A 7,132-nucleotide genomic window follows, 5' to 3' on the forward strand; every position below is an offset into this window, starting at 1 on the left:
CATTTTGACGGAGTGTTGGATAAGTGTTACTGGTTTGCTGTACAGACATGAAATGATCCCTATTAAAATAATTCGGATGCACCAGCATAGCAATCGGCTAGGCAGAACATTGACACATCCCGCAAGATATCTTGCTATCTACCAAAATGTTGTCTCTGCGATACTGAGTTCATGAAAATGAGGATGCATTATTTCACGTTTTGGTATTCAACACTGCTGGTTAATTCCTGGTCGACAGAAATGTAGAATTTGACCGATCATTGAACACTGCCAATGAGCCCAAAGAGTATCTAAACTAAATCAAAAATAGCCATCCCTTTTTACAAATCTGACATCAGATTTAAATTGTAGTAACCTAGTTGTGGTTTTGATGTCAAGCAAACTGCTTAAAGATTGACTGTAAAAAGGTATTTTAAAAGCAAAAGAGGCCGTTCACCTGTGTTGACTGGACGGCTGCAATGCAGTGTTTCACAACATCGTGCATTCAATTCCTACACTGTTTGAGGTTATCATGAAGGGTTCTCCTTCTCAACTTCTTCCCTTGCCTAATGTGTGGTGACCCTGCAGTTAAACCGTCGACAATCACCTGTCTTTAATGAGAGAGCACTATATGGTAACATTTTAAAGTTTAATAGCTGCGTAAATAAAAATGTTGAAAGGCCTCTACAAATAAAGCATGACCAATTTTTAATTTCTACTAAAATATTCTGCTGTTCAGCATAAACGTTTGGGACAATTACTGTCAGTACATGTTCTAAAAATTAAACAAAATCATTTCACATTTAAAATAATGGCAGGATAACTACCCACAAGTGTGAGGTGATGCACTTTGGGAGGTCAAAAAGGCAAGTACACGGTAAACAGCAAGACCTTTAGGAGTATTGATATACAGTCAGATATTGGGGTGCAAGTCCATAGCTCCCTGAAAGTGGATAAAGTGGTAAAGAAGGCATGTGACATGCTTGCCTTCATTGGTCAGGTCAATGAGTATAAAAGTTGGCAAGTCACGTTACTGCTGTAAAAAACTTCAGTTAGGGCACATTTAGAGTATGTGTGCAGTTCTGGTCACCACATAATAGGAAGGATATGGAGGCTTTAGAGATAGTGCAAAAAAGGTTTACCAGCATGTTGCTTGTATTGGAGTGAATTGGCTGTAAGGAGAGATTAGATTGTTTTTGCTAGAGAGTCAGAGATTGAGCAGTAACCTGACAGAAGTGTATAAAATTATGAGGCACGAATAGGTTGGATAGTCAGAGTCTTTTTCCCAGGGTGGAAATGCCAAATACCAGGTGGCATAGGTTGAAGATGAGAGGGGAAAGTTTAAAGGAGATGTGCATGGCAAGTTTTTTCACAGAGGGTGGTTGGTGCTTCAAAAGATGGTAGATATGGATATGGTAGGAACATTTAAGAGGTATTTAGACAGATACATGAACAGACAAGGAATAGAAGGATATGGACCAGGCAGAGGAGATTATTTCGTAATGGTATCATGGTTGGCACAGAAATAATGGGCTGAAGAGACAGTTCCTGTGCTGTAGTGTTCTATGTTTTTGTTCCATTACTGAAAAAGGATTTAATTTTGTGTTTCAGAATTGGGTGCATACATAAGTGAGCAGCATGCACTCATTCCCTGTGTATGAAGTCAAACTGACCTTTGAGAACACAGCTGTGATTACTTTATTGTCTTGGTGATAGGTGTCTACTTTGCACAAACTGAAAAATTGGCATGGATTACAAAACAGATTATGTGTGAATTCAAACAAAAATATTGCATTTTACACTCCCAATATTATACTGTCCCCAACAGAAAATAAGCTTTTAGCATTTGTAAATACATAAAAAGAAACAAATTCCTACCTGCTAGCTCTTACTGTGGAGGGATGATTGTATTATCATGTTTCAACATCTTATTCAAACGGTTTTAGCCAGTTGTAACTGAGATATGAGCAGGTCTGCAGGAAACATTTTAGATTCAATTAGTATATTACAATCTTACCTCAGTACACACTCTCTTTCAGTTTTTCAATATTAAAATTCCTAAATTCGCCTTCATGATTGAATCTGCTCAGATGGATTCATCAACACCTCTTCCCAGTGGAGACACTCCATCACCAGTTGTGAATGAGTTTGTTATTACAGTGTGACACCTTTAAATAGGCAGTTTCAATCATAAATATGACTTAATAATTTCAAATGAAAATATATCATCTTAAAAGGAAGTTGAATTGTATAGAATCATACAGGACAGAAGGAGGGCATTAGCCCTTTTATAGTTTTGTGGGCCCTTTGAAAGATACACTGTTAGTTTCATAGTCCTGCTCTTGTCCCATGTACCTACTTTTTTGCCTCTTTTTCAAGTATATAGTTGCAACTGAATGAGGAGTGATCAGGGCTCCCTTTCTTCTGTTGAACTCCCTCTTGGTCAGTTGCAACATTTTTTTTCATTCTGTTTTAGCAGATATCACACTTCAATTTACGTTATGCAAATCAAAAATGAGCCATGATTACTGACTTCATCACAAGTATTGAATATTTGTTCTTGTACACATCAACTTACATTGTGATAAATGTTATGAGGCCTATGGACCATTCTCAGTAGTGAATTTCTTTCATCTATTATTGCACATTTCCATCCATACTGATCCTACATCCTGATCTCATGAACCAAGCTCATCTCTTAACTATTGCATCAATGTTATCTTTGATTAATAATACCACTCCACCAGCTCTACCTAGCCTCCTATTCTTCTCAAATGCAATATACCCCTCAATATTTAGGACCCGACTCTTGTCTTCCCTGGCATGTCTTCATAATGATAATCAGTTCATAGTTGTTTAAAACAGAATGCTGTTAATTTGTCTACAATACGAATGCAATGTGCACTCAGATACAGAATCCTTAAATTGAATTTTTCGTTCTCTCCGTAATATCTCTTTTTGGTTGATGGTGTATTCTTAGGTTTATTTTCCTTATTCTTTCTGCCATTCTCTGACCTTCATTTCCCTTAATTCTATTTTGCTCTTGACTCTTCCCTTTAATTTCCTACATCTATCTAAGCTTGATTTCTTACTCCTACAGTCTCATTTCAAGACCTCTCTACTTCCTTAGTTATACAGTTTGCTAGGACACAAGTCACAGCATAATTCAACATCAGACTATCCCAACAATACAGCTCCAATCTTCCACTGTATTGATGCCAATGCCTTTGCACTGGAACCCACTTTTTTCACCAGACTTGCATCAGTGTTTCAGCCACTTACTTGTTTAACTATTCTTAATGTGCTGTCTGCTAACTGGCATCCATTTCAAATAATAATTCAGCAAGTATCACTGTTGAGGATCTGCTCTGCAATTTGATGTCCAGCTCCTCACACTGTACAAGCTTACCCTCTTTCTTAGTTTTCCCTATGTCATTGGTATCTATACACACTATGACCACTGGATACAACCATTCTCATCCAAATTCCTGCCCTGCCTGAATAGATGTTATAAATACTGGCATCAGTTATGCAAAATAGTCTTTTTGGACTTGTCCCTTGCTGCACAAAATAGGAGTTATAACTCTAGATAACAAGGTGTGGAGCTGGATGAACACAGCAGGCCAAGCAGCATCATAGGGGCAGGAAAGCTGATGTTTTGGACCTAGACCCTTCTTCAGAAATGGGAGAGGGGCAGAGGGTTCTGAAATAAATAGGGAGAGAAGGGGAGGCAGATAGAAGATGTATAGAGGAGAAGGTCGGTGGAGAGGAGACTGACAGGTCAAAGAGGTGGGGATGGAGCCAGTAAAGGTGAGTGTAGATGTGGAGGTAGGGAGGAGTCAGTCCAGGGAGGATGGACAGGTCAAGGGGGCGGGATGAGGTTAGTAGGTAGGAGATGGGGGTGGGGCTAGGGGTGGGAGGAAGGTATAGGTGGCAGGAAGGACAGGTTAGGGAGGCGGGGACGAGCTGGGCTGGTTTTGGGATGCGGTAGCGGGACGGGGGATTTTGAAGTTTGTGAAGTCCATGTTGATACATCAGGCTGCAGGGTTCCCAAGCGAAATATGAGTTGCTGTTCCTCCAACCTTCGGGTAACATCATTGTGGCACTGCAGGAGGCCCAGGATGGACATGTCATCTGCAGAATGGGAGGGGGAATGGAAATGGTTCGCGACTGGGAGGTACAGTTGTTTAGTATGAACCGAGCGTAGGTGTTCTGCAAAGCAGTCTCCAAGTCTCCGCTTGGTTTCCCCAATGTAAAGGAGGCCACAACGGGAACAGTATACCACATTAGCAGACGTGCAGGTGAACATCTGCTTGATAACCCTCACTGGACTATCCCAATTACCATCTTTCCTTCATTACATTCCTTTTTACTTCTCCTGCTTGAAAGGCACCTTAAACCAAGGGGACCTGGTCAATTCACCACTCTACCTCGGGACTTTGCTTTCAACCACACAAGTGTGTATCTCAAAGATAAATGTTATATAAATACAAAGTGAGAGGTTCCATTGCTGCAGAATTTTTCAAAACTCTTACCTGCTTCACTTTTAGTGACATTCTGCAGTACCTGTGTAGTTTTAGATATTTAGAATTAGAATTAGAATCCCTACAGTGAGGAAACAGTCCCTTCAGCCCAAAACGTCCACACTGAACTGAGCATTCCACCCAGATTCATCCCCCTATAACCCACCTAATCTACACATCCCCAAATGCTATGGGCAATTTAGCATGGCCAGTCTATCTAGCCTGCACATCTTTGTACTGTGGGAGGAAACTGATGCAGACACAAGTAGAATGTGTAAACTCCACACAGACAGTTACCTGAGGGTGGAATTGAACCTTGGTCCCTGGTGATGTGAAACAGCAGTGCTAACCATTGAGCCACCATGTCACCCTGTTTGTTACGGATTCCTCTGTTACAATGCAATGCCTAACTTACCCTTGATTGTGTGTCAATAAATTATTATAATTTGTTAATTTTATCAATCACAGAATTAACTGCTGCTTTTAATGACAATTCTGTTGTGTTTATTAAATGCTGATACCGCTTACAAGTTAAAGTTGAAAATTAATTTAGGCTTTCCTGGCTGGACAAACATTTGTTGCCCATCTCAAACAGCCCTTGAGAAGTTGGTGGTGAGCTGCCTTCTTGAACCACTGACATCCATTTGGTACAGATTTTGAAATAAGGTCACTGGGAGGGGATCCTGCGATTTGGTAGCATTGCGAAGGGAAACTCATGTGGCGAACACTGGTGATGATTCTGGGATTAGGATACAATTCAAGTGTGACTATTGGGTTTTGAGTTCTGAGGGAGGTGGCTGAGGAAATAGCAGAGGCTTTGGTTGTGATCTTTCAAAAGTCACTGGAGTCAGGGAAAGTCCCAGATGATTGGAAAATTGCTGTTGTAACCCCCTTGTTTAAGAAAGGATCAAGGCAAAGATGTAAAATTATAGGCCGATTAGCCTAACCTCGGTAGTTGGTAAAATTCTAGAATCCATTGTCAAGGATGAGATTTCTAAATTCCTGGAAGTGCAGGGTCAGATTAGAACAAGTCAGCATGGATTTAGTAAGGGGAGGTCGCCCCTGACCAACCTGTTAGAATTCTTTGAAGAGGTAACAAGTATGTTGGACCAGGGAAACCCAGTAGATGTTATCTATCTAGACTTCCAAAAGGCCTTTGATACAGTGCCTCACGGGAGGCTGCAGAGCAATGTGAGGGCCCATGGTGTTCGAGGTGAGCTACTGGCTTGGATTGAGGATTGGCTGTCTGGCAGAAGGCAGAGAGTTGGGATAAAAGGCTCTTTTTCAGAATGGCAACCGGTGATGAGTGTTGTCCCACAGGGTTTAGTGTTGGGGCCGTAGCTGTTCACCTTATATATTAATGATCTGGATGAAGGGACTGGGGGCGTTCTGGCGAAGTTTGCCGATGATACGAAGATAGGTGGACAGGCAGGTAGGACTGAGGAGGTGGGGAAGCTGCAGAAAGATTTAGACAGTTTCGGAGAGTGGTCCTGGAAATGGCTGATGAAATTCAATGTGAGCAAATGTGAGGTTTTGCACTTTGGAAAAAGGAATACAGGCATGGACTATTTTCTAAATGGTGAGAAAATTTGTAAAGCAGAATTACAAAGGGATCTGGGAGTGTTGGTCCAGGATTCTCTAAAAGTTAACTTGCAGGTAGAGTCCGTGATTAAGAAAGCAAATGTTATGTTGTTGTTTATCTCAAGAGGGTTGGAATATAAAAGCAGCAATGTGCTTCTGAGACTTTATAAAGCTCTAGTTAGGCCCCATTTAGAATACGGTGTCCAATTTTGGACTCCACACCTCAGGAAGAACATACTAGCCCTGGAGCGTGTCCAGTGCAGATTCACCAGGATGACCCCTGGAATGGTAGGTTTAATGTATGATAAATGGCTAAGGATCCTGGGATTGTACTCATTAGAGTTTAGAAGGTTGAGGGGAGATCTAATAGAAACTTACAAGATAATGTATGGCTTAGAAGGGGTGGATGCTGGGAAGTTGTTTCTGTTAGTGGGGAGACTAGGATCCGTGGGCACAGCCTTAAAATTAGAGGGGGTAAATTTAAAACTGAAATGAGTCGACATTTCTTCAGCCAGAGAGAAGTGGGCTTGTGGAATTCATTGCCACGGAGTGCAGTGGAGGCTGGGACGTTAGATGCCTTCAAGGCAGAGATCGACAAATTCTTGATCTCACAAGGAATCAAGGGTTACAGGGAGAGTGCAGGGAAGTGGTGTTGAAATGCCCATCAGCCATGATTTAAATGGCGGAGTGGACTTGATGGGCCCAATGGCCTTACTTCCACTCCTATGTCTCATGGTCTTATGGTTTTGTGATTAGTGAGGGAGAATTCATGATTTGTAATTGGGTGTCAAGGTTCAGCATGATTTGACAGCACAATTGCTTAGTGGTTTGCACTAAGCCTCATAGCACCAGGGTCCCAGATTCAGTTCCACACTCAGGTAACTGTCTGAGTGGAGTTTTCACATTCTACTTCATCTGCTTGGGTTTCCTCTGGGCGCCCTGGTTTCATCCCACAGTCCAAAGGTGAGTAGGTTAGGCCACTCTGAGTGCCTATAGTGTCCAGGGATGCACAGGCTAGATAGAAATGCAAGGTTACCAGGATAGGGTCG

The 7,132-nt window shown here is 41.7% G+C and overlaps 1 protein-coding gene across 2 annotated transcripts in view; it reads left to right on the top strand.

Moving 5' to 3' along the window:
* Window positions 1-7,132, top strand: part of nol4lb (nucleolar protein 4-like b) — a 349,022-nt gene that overhangs the window by 45,723 nt on the left and 296,167 nt on the right. The window lies entirely within an intron of this gene.

This window comes from Stegostoma tigrinum, chromosome 19 (genome assembly GCF_030684315.1).
Source record: "Stegostoma tigrinum isolate sSteTig4 chromosome 19, sSteTig4.hap1, whole genome shotgun sequence".
NCBI lineage: Eukaryota > Metazoa > Chordata > Chondrichthyes > Orectolobiformes > Stegostomatidae > Stegostoma > Stegostoma tigrinum.